We start from the raw sequence: 12760 nt of genomic DNA, 5'->3' as shown, positions 1-12760 counted from the left end.
CATTAATTGAAATTATATTTTCCAGAAACACAAAACAAAAGAACACAAATTGCATAACTTTATCATACACACATTTTAACAAACAAGCAATTGTAGTGTTGAAATAATTCAATATAACAAATCAAATTTTGCTACTTATATGATGTTGCTTTCAAGCAGCATTTTTTATGGTCATAAATTTCATTCTCTGTATGACTAACATAATATCACCGTCTTCTGTGGCCGAATCAACAAAACTACAGTATATTGGTCTGAAGTGACAACACTAGGTCTATTTCCTAAACATAATAATTATCCCTTCTCAAAGTTCAATTTATTCAGGTACAGTACAGAAGACGATGATATTATGTTAGTCATACAAAGAATGAAATTCATGACCTAAAAATGCTGCTGAAAACATCATATAGACTAAGCAGCAAAATTTGATTTGTTAGATTGAATTATTTCAACATTACAATTCCTTGTTTGTTAAAATGTGTATATGATAATGTTATGCAATTTGTGTTCTTTTATTTTGTGTGTTTTTTGGACAATATGTCAATTAGGCTTAATGTTAACTAATATAATTAATTGTAACTAAAACCTTGTGCATCCCTCGTGTTAATCGTACGGTCGACCTCCCCCACATGTTATCTGCACTTTGTTTAAGTTTTCACTTTGCCTAAACGAGATGCTCTACTGTACATGTAAACACTATGACAAACAATCTCGACACTAACGTCAGACAACTATTCACTATGACTGCGCACAGTACTGTGCTGGCTTAGGTTCGGTTCCTACAGCGCGCAATGGAATGGCTGACAGGTCATTTTGCGTTCTTAACAAAATGTACCTACAAGAGTAACATTGCATGTCTAAGCTCCATTCTGCATCAACCTATTGCTGCCGTAAATATATCCCAAGCCCGCCGTCCGTGGTGGGAATATAATGGTGAAGCAGTGCGCAGCCTCGTCCGTTCTCCTACTATGTGATGACGTCATGCGGGAAGCATTGCAGAGTCTCTCGCAGCTTGCTAGCTTAGCTCAGCTCAGCTCCGTAAGGTTTTGGAAGTGGGGTAGGTTAATTGATTATGAATACCAAGAAGCTGTATTAACTAATCCCTTCCCTACTAACGTCTTGTGATGCGCTCCCAAAGCATAGCCGTCTAGACATGACGTCTTTGTGACCCTGCGACTTTTATTGACAGTTTTCATTCAAGCTGTCAAATGCAGTTTTTTTCAAGCTGTCTATTTAGAGGGTTGTTATATGTTGTAAAACGATCTTTCGTGAAGAAGAGGAGTTATTTTCCTATAAATATACGCGAAAGGTTTTCCAGAATTCTAACTGTTTGAATAAAAGTGCATTGAAGTTCTGTCCTGCATTCCAAGTGGAATGAACAAAGTTTAAGAAAGGGAATCAGAATCGAGGTCTTGTAAGAGTTATTGGCAGTAAAGTGGCATGACAGAAAAGGTCTGTCTACGAAGCACAACATTCACATGGTGAGCATAAAGGAAAAAAGGGTAACAATGAAGGGGAATAAACAGTGGTGAAACTGAAGGGCGTAATAGAGTACAATAACGTTATGTTGTGGGTTGACTGTCAGGTCAGCGTCAGAATGAAGTCTTATATCCCTTCTCCATTATGGGAAAATACGTAAAAAAAACTACAGAAACGTTTCTTCAATATAATGTTTATGGTACTTTTCAGCTTTTCAATGTCTACGTAATTGCATGTAAGACCGTGAAGGGAAGCAAACCCAGGAAGGAAAGGATCTATACAAATCTTCAACTTGACCTGGAAGCACGCATTTTATAGAGGGTTACGACGACAATATTACAAGCAAACTGTTGGGCTTATTCCCCCCCTCCCGACATATACCTACCACCCACAGAAAAAGAAGCCAGCGAGAACCTGCAAAGTTTGTAAATCTCACAAGAAATTGTTTTGTACTGGAGTCTTTCGAAACTTAACATACTGTTCAAACTGTTACCAAATTATGAGTATAATATCACAATTTGTAGTAAAAGACCCATGTTTATTGCAAACGACTTCCACCTGCCTTTAAATGCCACTTACCGCACACCACCAATTCACTGTCTGCGCGTGGAGATTTAAATAGAGATTCCAGGCAAGAAGCCCGTCCTTTTAAATCTTACTGCATGAACTTAAAGATAGCAACAAGCAAACTTTAGAAAAGAGTCAATAATGAACATTTGTTAAAGGCAGTTGTCGAATTAATTACGTTCATTCTGGTGTACTGCTTTCGTTAGAAGATATCTTAAGTTCATGGACTCAACTCGGTTTGATCCATTCAGGGTGATGGGCAGAATACGTTCTGAATCAGACCTTCGATTTCAGGCTGGCTTTAAAGAGGCTGAAAATGTGAATTGCAACAAATGTCAAGTGTAGCATGATGAAGTGTCCCTAAAAGAAGGCAAATTCGAAAGAAAAAAACGCATTTTCGATAAAATGTGGACTTAACGCGTTTTGATTCCGAGCTCCTCAAATACGTTCAATAAAGTTTCATCGTCAACATTTTTACATTACTTAAAAAAAAACACATCAGTTTTTCATTCCAGTGATTCTGCATATTTCTTTTAGTGCTCCTGCACACAATTTTAATATCTGAATATTTTTTACACAAATTAAGTCCACAATTTCCACATCTGACATTAATTTTCGTAATGTGAACGGCTTTCTTGTTAGCAGCTAGTACTTGAAATAGACCTTGATTCACCCTCACTAACCACTTCTGTATTATCTTCCTCACTACCACTTTCTTTCTTCAACTCCGCCGGTAAATCAATTTCCAATGGCACTATAATATCACTTTTACCCAAAACATTAAGGCTGCTATTATCCACAAAACAACTCATGTCTATGTTCTGTATCCCTGAATACAACTAGATTTGAATAAACACCAATAAAGAAAGAACAAATTTACCAACTCAAGTTTCTACACTGCAAGTAAATGGTAAAGTGGAGAATTGAAACAGTAAACGACTTTAACGGCATTACAAACAGTTACAACAATGGACAAAAATCACAGAATTCAAACTAGAGAATGTTTAAAAGTGTAGGTCATATGAAATGCCAAGGGTGGGTAAAATCTGTCCACTAACAAATACTTCAAATTATTAGTCTGCTATATTTGAAATCTGAAACAGAACACATGTGTGCATACTTTATCATGTTAGAGACAAATAGAGTAACTTAAAGGTGAAAGCTGTCAGATTTCATTAATTCAAAAAAAATTTAGAAAATAATAAGGGTGGGCAATTTTTTCCCAACCGTGATAATGCTAGGGTTAAGCGAGAAAATAATTATTTTATGCCCATTGATTGACGCCTTTTTTGCTCCTCTATTGACATTCGAGACAATTGAATCCTTCCGTTTACTGAAGCCTTTTCTGTCTGGAAGTTGTTAAAAGATAACACAGCTTTAACATTTTATGAGACATGTAATTAAGTCCTTTTAGCTTAGAAAGTTTTGAAGAACTATGAGAAAATTATTCCCTTCTGCGGAGCGACTCATATGTGAAACATTTTAACAATATGATACACAGGAACATACTAGTTAATACTTATTATAATTCTGTAATTACTCACGTTTCGTTATTTAGGTCTAATGCACTATCCTCTGATACATGTTCGTCTGAATTGGTTTTGGAAGTGGCCTGAAGAGGACATGAACTATTAGCAATGATGTCATGAATTTCTTTTCTCCTTCTCCGTTTTTCACATCTGTCCAATCTCAGATTATCTGTTGATTTTCGTTTCAAGCAAGATTGCGCCAGAGCTTTTGTGGGTACAGCGTCTACTTTCAGATTACGACTGCTTTTTGGTTCATAATTTAGGAGTTTCTGCTTTAAAGGTACTTCGTAACTTGACTCCTCAAAATGAAGTCAACATATTCGAGCTGAAACAACATTAAATCTTAAGATTTTTACGCCCTTTTCTTTTCGCTCAAAGCAATCTATGGAATAAGTCAAACAATAAGTTTAACATGAAAATATATTTTGCAAATGAGTTGCGAAGCAAATAAAATTTAGTAACATGCGAGAAAACTCATCGTGCTGTAAATTGACTTCATCCTCCCTTCTACAAGCCTGCAACCATTGTCTTGCCAAGTCTTCATTCTTCGGAAACCTATAATATTTTACGTCAGTTCCTTTTGTTTTTCGATTGTAAATCAAAAAACCAGATACTGCATATCCAGGCATACTAATAGCATGTGTCACATTAATAGCATTACTGATACAAGAATAACATTCAATATAATATTATATATATATATATATATATATATATATATATATATATATAAAAACAAAGAATTAACACCGTGCACGTACACACAACAGCTGTTTGTTTTGTTCCTCGAGCACTGCGGTGCAAATTAGCACGCCGCTGCTGCTTCCCAAGTGACGACATGCGCAGTAGAAAACGAGTTTGAGTCAACCGTCTGCTACACCATTATATTCTCACCACGCCGCCGTCTGTTGGTTCATAATTCCGTAGCGATACACATAAGAGAGAAGTTAATCAACAATATATTCTCCTTCACTATTTATAACAGCTTGCCAATGCTGGAGTAGTTTTCCGATTCCACGCCTGTAGAAATCGCATGGTTTTGAGTTAAAGAAGTCGTCAAGCCATGTTCGGAGTGCATTCCAAAAAGGAAGTTCCTTGAAGGTTGTTCGATAGAGTGGAAAAGGTGAAAATTTGAAGTCGCAAGATCAGGTGAATAAGGTGGGTGTGAAATGACTTCACAACCTAACTCCTGGATAGTGTTTTGTGTCAGGTTAGCAGAGTGCAGACTGGCGTTATCATGGAGTAGCATTACTTCATTCAGTCTTGTTGGTCGTTTTTCTTGGATTTGCATGTGCAAGACGTCTCAGTTGATGACAATAAATGTCGGCAGTGATGGTTACACTTCGGGGAAGCAATTCGTAGTATAGTACACCCTCGAAGTTCCCCCAGATGCATAACATTATATTTTATGAATGCGCAAAGGCCTTTGTATGGGGAGTTGCTTTTTTGTTCGGGCTCAGTCATTCCTTTCTTTTCCTTATATTAGCATAAAGACATTTGTTGTTCACGAGCCAAGCAAAGATGCACAGATTTCCCTGAATGCCTCCCTAACAGCGTGCTTCAAATCTTCAATTGTCTGGTATCGATGTTTCGAGACATGCTGCTTAATTATTCCCCACAGGGAAATCACATCGCCTTTGCTGTGGAAAATTTCACACAGGACATGGTGCTGCGACAGTGATGGTGCCCATACTGATGTTCTGGATCACTAAACAAGCTGGAACATAAAGTATCAACCATTGTCACACATCTGCTCAGGAGCGAATCTAGCTACTTGGCATCTCTAGGCAGGGAAAAATATTTCCGCCTCATATTTTGCCCTATATGAGTCATTTGGATCAACTGAAATAATTGATTCCACGTCATTATTACTGTTTCTAATATAGGAAACGCCTGATTCAGATACACCACACACTCCACTATTTTCGGTACTCTTCGCCACATTCTTACACTCTGATGTATCTGAACTCGAACTGGAACAAGCTGGCTGGGTTTGTTTTTTAAATAGCACATCTATTTTTGCACTTTTTCTCACAATTTCCTCTTTTTTATTGCCTTGTCTTTCGCGAGTTTCCAGTATTGTTTAGTCAACTGTCCGAAGACATGTCTGGACCCACAAGTGACACCATCAAGACATCACTCATGAGGCAATTAGGCCAGGAGATAATGGGGTAGTTCCTTTCCCCCTCCATTGCATACATCGCTGACTAGCTACATATTACACTAGTCAGACTTCAGATGTATATAAACAACTGTTCTTCCTCCGACACACATCGTCAGGTGAGATGTACTGCCTGATAATACCTTTGCACTCGCGCGAAAGATCTGAAAGCTTCGAGACCGTTGAGATTTAAACGGTAGATAACGGTTTGTCAGACGTATATTCCACTTGCAAAACATTTCTCTCTTTGTCAGTCAGTTGCTTGCTCGCTATAATATGCGCTTGTAGTAGTCTCCCTATATTATGTTACGGAAGTACCGGTATTCAGTTGTAGCATTTTTAAGTGTGTGTAATACTGTACCATAAAAGTCGTGTAACTTATATAGAGTTAAAGTGCGTGCGTGTCAGTGGCGTATACTGGTTAAAGGGTTTGGGCTACCGCTGACCCTATTATTACACAAAATATATCTAACAATTACTTTAATTTTAATTACTATGGTAAAACTAATAATACAAAATTATTACATTATGTTATATTATAAACTTTTTCTTTTGTAATTTCCTTGGGCTACCGCCGGTAGCCCTGGTGCGTGTATATATGATATTGGTATTTAAATTGTGTATATATATATATATATATATATATATATATATATATATATATATATTTTTTATTTATTTATTTATTTATTTAGATCGTGTATATAGAGTTAGAGTGCATGTGTGTATATATAACATTTCAGTTGTGTATATACAGTTAGTTTTAAGTGTTTATAAGTTGCAATTAGATCTATTGTTACGGAACTTCTTGAAAATGCCAGGCATATCCCACTTAGACTTCCCCGAATTAAGCCCGATATAGAACATTTGGTCGATAGTGAAGCGATGGGTTGCTTCCAGAAACATAGATTGTAAATTAAATTCAGAAAGAGAACTATATGAGCAGAAATTTAACAGTAGCTAAAACAACTCGATTGGCGTCCTCTTTGTGAAAATGTTAAAAAAAAAATAGAACAAGATTAGGGCCTATATGGACCAGGAAGTACTGTTTGATGACGTCATAGACCCAATTATCATAAATCTCGATTATATCAGCTATGACGATGAAATGGAAGGGATAACAGACTAGCAGCTCAAGGTAAGAGGTCAATGTTTTCAATTAGATGTTTAGAGCGTATTTGTTGTTGTTTGCACTTGCCTTCCGCTTCTCTCCTGTGACGTCGGCCAGGCTTTCAGATCTTTTTGCGCGAGCTGGTACATATTACCAGACAGAACCTCAATCAGAGGTGTTTCCGATATTGAGAACCACTTAGCTTTTTCCGACTGTTACTCATTATAATATATTTAAAATATAAAATATCACCTAGGTATAAAACAACTGCACTCTTTACTGTTTCAAATTAAACTGAACTGCTAAGCATCCAGCTGCTACAATGGCTGGCGGTTTTTTCTTTGAAATGAAATCTGAATGGGCATTATTGAGTGTTGAAGCTGGTTACTCTTACGACAGAGTTAGCGGCGTCTCTCCTCATCACAAAGCTTACGATTGCGAGCAACGAGATTTGCCTTCCTAACGTTATCGTAATAGAATACCAGTAAGTTCTTTAAGTTTAAAGGCTGGTTCACAATAAACCGGGAACAAAAACAACAACGAGAACAGAAATATTATTAAAATAAACGCATTTAAATGTGAGTATTCACAATTAACTATTGCGAATGCTCACATTTAAATACATTCATTTTAACATTATTTCCGTTCTCGTTTTTATTGTCGTTTCCGTTTCCGGTTTATTGTGAACCAGCCTTATCACGTGAGACTTTCACGGTGAAAGAGCATAACATTGAAAAAAGTGCTATGGTCACGGTCGCATTGTGACACTATTATTGAAAAGCTGTTCTTTTTTCCGTTGGCAGACCATTGATTAAATTTGAACCGACTGTTGCCAGTGTTACCGGTATTCATATCCTTTTCATTGTGCGTTTAAGTTCATGTAATCTTTTAAAGAGTTATGAATAAAAAAAAAAAATTAACAGTAATACGGTAACTTAAAAACAGCTCCCTTAAATCTGCAGCCCTAGGTCTAAATACTCCCCTGAGTCATTCCACGTCAAATCGCACAGCAATAAAATACGACCTTCTCGTAAATGGTCGAATTTTTTTTCATGAATTGCAGACATCAAATAAGGAGACCCGTATTGTTTTATTTTGACAATTATTAATTATTTGTGTAGTTATAACTATTTGAAATTACGCAAATTATCCGCGCAATGTTACATAAACTCACTTGGAACTCTGTGTCTACATATAATTGAGATTTGCGTTTGGCGCATTTGAAAGACTAAATACAACACTTTTTATTACTTTAGACCTACCACAAATAAATTTAAAATTTGGCCTAATTTTTTAATCATTTCTTTTTCAAAGCAAAATTACTATATTAAATGGCCAAGTTAAAAATTTGAATATATATATATATATATATATATACATACCCTGATATATTATCTGTAAACTACTGCACTTAGAAATGTGGGATCTGCACACATACATTTGTAACAATTTATTTTCCGGAGGCATGCACGCACTCGCGATTCCCAGCTAATGAACTGCTTGCGGCTGTAGCCTAGAAGGCTGCCCGCGGAAAGTTTTACGAAACCCCCCGTTGCACACTACAAAACAAATAATGCATTCATTCATCAAATGATTAATACCTTAAAGAAAAGTAAATATCTTATCTAAAGTTATTTTATTATTGTCAGCTCAGTTAAGAGGGGGAGCCCTTCACAATTTTGGATGTTTATACTGTAATATAGCCAAGTGTTTAACTATAGCAAGGCTGGGTTAGGCAGTAAACAGATGGCAGGAGACAAAATATAGAAGAGAATAATAATCAGTCAGGGTTTGAATTTCATGGAGTGACGTGACTTCTATACAACATGAGTGACGGTAAAGATCGTGTAATATATAACAAGTGTTTAAATCCATTTAACCTTCCTAATCACGTTTTTAAAAAAGAAAAGTACACTAAGACGCGTAAGTCGCGATTTATTGATAAAGCTCAATTTAAAGGAGTCTTTGAATGTCTGAATATGCGATTCGTTCCGCAAAAAAATCTATCAACTTCGGACAGGTCAGGTGAAATTATATGTGAAGCCGGTAGTTCTTGTGATATTAATAAACATGGATCAAATGAAAGTGCGGACAAAGAAAGTGATTATCCCAGTTCTTCTTTTAGCAGCTCTATGGATACAGCGCTAGAAATCCATAATATTAAGGAATTAAACAAGAGTTTGATGTCAATAGAATCCCCTATCAAGAAAACTACAACAAAAACGACACCCTCGTGAAAAGTTTCAAAAAGTAAAAGGCTCCCTAGCAAGTAAAGTTTTTCATGTAGAGGATGCATTGTCATCCCTTCAAAAGTCAGCCATATTTTATTTTTGACGGAATGCAAAGAAAATATACAACCTGAAAATTACATAGTTATTGCAGACTTTTCTGAAAATTATTCATTTGTAATACAAGATTCAGTACAAGGTGTGCATTGGAACAAATGCCAAGCCACAATACATCCTTTCGTAGTATATTTCAAAGAAGATACAGAAATTCGTCACGAAAGTATTGTTGTCATCTCAGAAAGCATGAAACATGACACCGATTCTTTTAACTTTTTTCAATCCGAAGCAATCAATTTCTTAAATCAAAAATTCAACGATATGAAAAAAAAATCATTTACTTTTCCGATGGATCAGGTTTACAATACAAAAACAAAAATAATTTAAAAAACAATTGCTTACATGAAGACGATTATGGAATTAGCGCTGAATGACACTTCTTTGCAACGTCGCATGGTAAAGGTCCATGTGATGACATTGGAGGAACTTTTAAAAGACTTTCCACGAGAGCGAGCCTATACAAGATTCTGTAAAAAAAAAAAAAAGTTTGATTGGTCACAAAAAACATTTCTAACGTGTCATTTATATTTTGTCCATTGAATAAACACAAAAACCACACCGAAAATTTGCAGGCCAGATACCGCAATCTAAAACCAATAACTGGTAGGCCTACAGTAAAATTACATTCTTTCATTCCATTGTCAAAAACTGAATATTTAGTAAAACAATTTTCTTTCGAGAAAGAACGTAGACGAATGAAAATTTAAAGTGTAGTGTGAATGAAAACAAACGTTTAAAAAGCATAATGTACAAATATTTGAAGATATCATAACAAGTAAATTAGCAGGGTTTCCTCGAGTGACGTGATCCGTACTGGGTGTAATGTTGCAAAGTTCACTCGATCATCCAGCGCCGGTAAACCTCACAGCGCGCTTCAACGCTTCCCGTCCACTGCTGCTGCACCGACCGCTACACATTGTTTCGTAAGTAATTAAATTTCCATTGAACTATTGGAGATCCCATTGTGATTTTTTCTGGAATTATTAAGAATACTTCAGTGCACAAAGTAGGCATTTTTTTTTTAATACGGCTATTTCACATTGATATCTAACTTTAAAAAATTGAACCATAAAAAATATTTGTAATAATTATATTAAAATTAGTTAGTAAATATTTAACAAAAGACAGTAATTTAAGCTTTTAATTGTATTTTCCAAACAATTTTTAACATCAATATCCTCAGAAATATGACGCTTTAAATGTTGCATTGTGCGACATTTTTAATGAATTTTAACATGCAATATTTTAAAAACATGTGGACTTAGGAGGAAATAAAAATACACTCGTTGGTTTATTAGACCCATAGAGTTGGTAAAAAAAATATAAACGCAATCAGAAATATGAAGGTCAGAATTTGTGTAATTTTGTGCGATTTGACGTGGTATGACTCCCCTGCATCTGCTATGACATGTTCAAAATGGATGCACATCAACATACAAACAAGGGGGAGGGGTGACAAGACTTTCGGACCTAACTGTAGAGAGCCGAGGGTGAGATTTATAATTTTTATTCATTCGTCAGCAACTCAGGATAAAAAGGGTCGAAAAATACGCAAACCGCTCAACTGACTGCAAAATGTTGCACAATTAATATTAGCTGCTGTTACTGCAGTAATAAATTGAACCTTAAAAGAACCGAACAAGTTAAATAGTTTCGACTTCTATGACAATGACATGAAATTACTATAAGTACATATTAAATAGTTTCAACTTATTGATATTGACAAGTTGCAAAAGACCAAAACACGCATTCCACCATGATGAATCGTGCAGCAAACGCGGTTTTTTTTTAAAGTGCTTCATGCCCATGCCTTTGCTGCAGCAAAATGAGGGTCGAAAAAAAAAAAACGTAAGTAGGTCCACTGACTGCAAAATGGTGAACAATTAATATTGGCTTCTATTACTGCAGTAATAAATTTAACATTAAAAGAACCGAACATGTTAAATAGTTTCGACTTCCATTATAATGACATAGAATTATTATTACTAGACGATTTTAACAATAATAATATTGCAAAAGACGTCTTTTTTTTATCCTCTCAGCAAAAGACCAAAACACGCATTCCCCATGGTGGATCGTGCAGCAAATAAAGCGATGTTTTGATTTGCTACACGGTTGCTGCAAATTTAATAAAAAAACGGTCTTGCTGCAGCGACGGTTTTTTTTAAAGCAAGACGTAAAGCGCTACAGCAAGACCGTTCTTTTATTACATTTGTTTCACCGTCGCGGGAGCAGCGCTGCAGCAACCGTGCAGAAAATCAAAACATCGCTTTACGAGTTTGTTGCACGATCCATCATGGCGGAATGCATGTTTTTGGTCTTTTGCAACGTTTATTATTATTAAAATCGTCTAGTGATAATAATTCTATGTCATTATCATGGAAGTCGAAACTATTTAACATGTTCAGTTCTTTTAAGGTTAAATTTATTACTGCAGTAATAGATGTCAATATTAATTGTCCACCATTTTGCAGTCAGCTGACCTAATTGCGTTTTTTTTTCGACCCTCATTTTGCTGCAGCAAAGGCATGAAGCGCTTTAAAAAAACGCACGGTATTTGGAGTTCCTGCACGGTTGCTGCAGCCGCATTGTTCGAAGGCTGCAGCCAAGGTAAAGCAAAACGTATAAAAGAACAGATTTCCTGCTCTGCGCTTCCTTCGCGCGCGCGAGCAAAAAAAAAAAAAACTCAACGATAACAAGTGACCAGAATGTATCGTCATAAGCACGTGACCAAAAGAATCGTAGAAGAGGAAACTGCATAATAGGTTTACAAAATAACCTTCAACTGAACATTACGAGGTATATGCCGAGTACAGGTAAGTCAAAATGCCTGAATTCAGAGTAGTGTGACTGGAATTACATCATTTTGTGGTAACATCAAGTACTGCAGTGTAAATCATATTATCTCAATATACATTTGCATAGGACGTAGAGTTGTTTTAAGGAAAACTGGACGAATACTGTATGTTATAGGCCTATCATGAATGTGAAGGATGTATTATTTTATTTCGCTATGTCTGTGTTTTCCTCCTGAGTAGGTGGAAATGCAGAAGCCTGCAGTATCGATGGCCTTGACTGGATGATTTTATTTCGCAGTCTCTATGCTTGACTCCTGTGTAGATGGAAATGCAGAAGTCTGCAGTACCGATGACCTTGACTGTATGGAAGTTACAACGCGAGAGGCAGGAGAGTGGAAAAGCAATCTGGCAGTAGCAGATTCAATTGATTGAATATTGAGGATTGCAAGTTCGGTCGGCGCTGTGGATCGGGTTCCAGCATAGCCCAGATGGAAAGAGCACTCAGCGCACCAAGCTGAGGGTCCTGGGTTCGATTCCCGGTGCAAGAACGAATTTTTCTCTGCTAAGAAGTATCTAAGTGATGACTACATAAAGTCATTGACATTCAATAGAAGATGCGAAGTCCTCTAATAAGAATATAATATATATCCATTTTGAATCTTGCGTACACTACTTTTAACACTTGAATATAATTAATTGATTAGCTAGCGGACTTACTCGTGTTAATTATGTAAGATTTGTGCGGCTTACAGCTGTTTCAGTGCTTCACGCAC

The 12760-nt window shown here is 36.2% G+C and overlaps 1 protein-coding gene across 4 annotated transcripts in view; it reads left to right on the top strand.

The window, feature by feature from the left end:
• The first annotated feature begins 11850 nt into the window (after positions 1-11850).
• Positions 11851-12760, top strand: part of LOC138706001 (uncharacterized) — a 48061-nt gene continuing 47151 nt past the window's right edge. For all 4 annotated transcript variants that reach the window (XM_069834871.1, XM_069834867.1, XM_069834870.1 and 1 more), the window contains exon 1: positions 11851-12005. The gene's annotated coding sequence lies outside the window, so the exon portion shown is untranslated. The remainder of the gene's footprint in view (positions 12006-12760) is intronic.

The sequence above is a fragment of the Periplaneta americana genome, chromosome 9 (assembly GCF_040183065.1).
Source record: "Periplaneta americana isolate PAMFEO1 chromosome 9, P.americana_PAMFEO1_priV1, whole genome shotgun sequence".
NCBI classification, from domain to species: domain Eukaryota; kingdom Metazoa; phylum Arthropoda; class Insecta; order Blattodea; family Blattidae; genus Periplaneta; species Periplaneta americana.
This window is presented reverse-complemented; position numbering and strand designations above follow the sequence as displayed.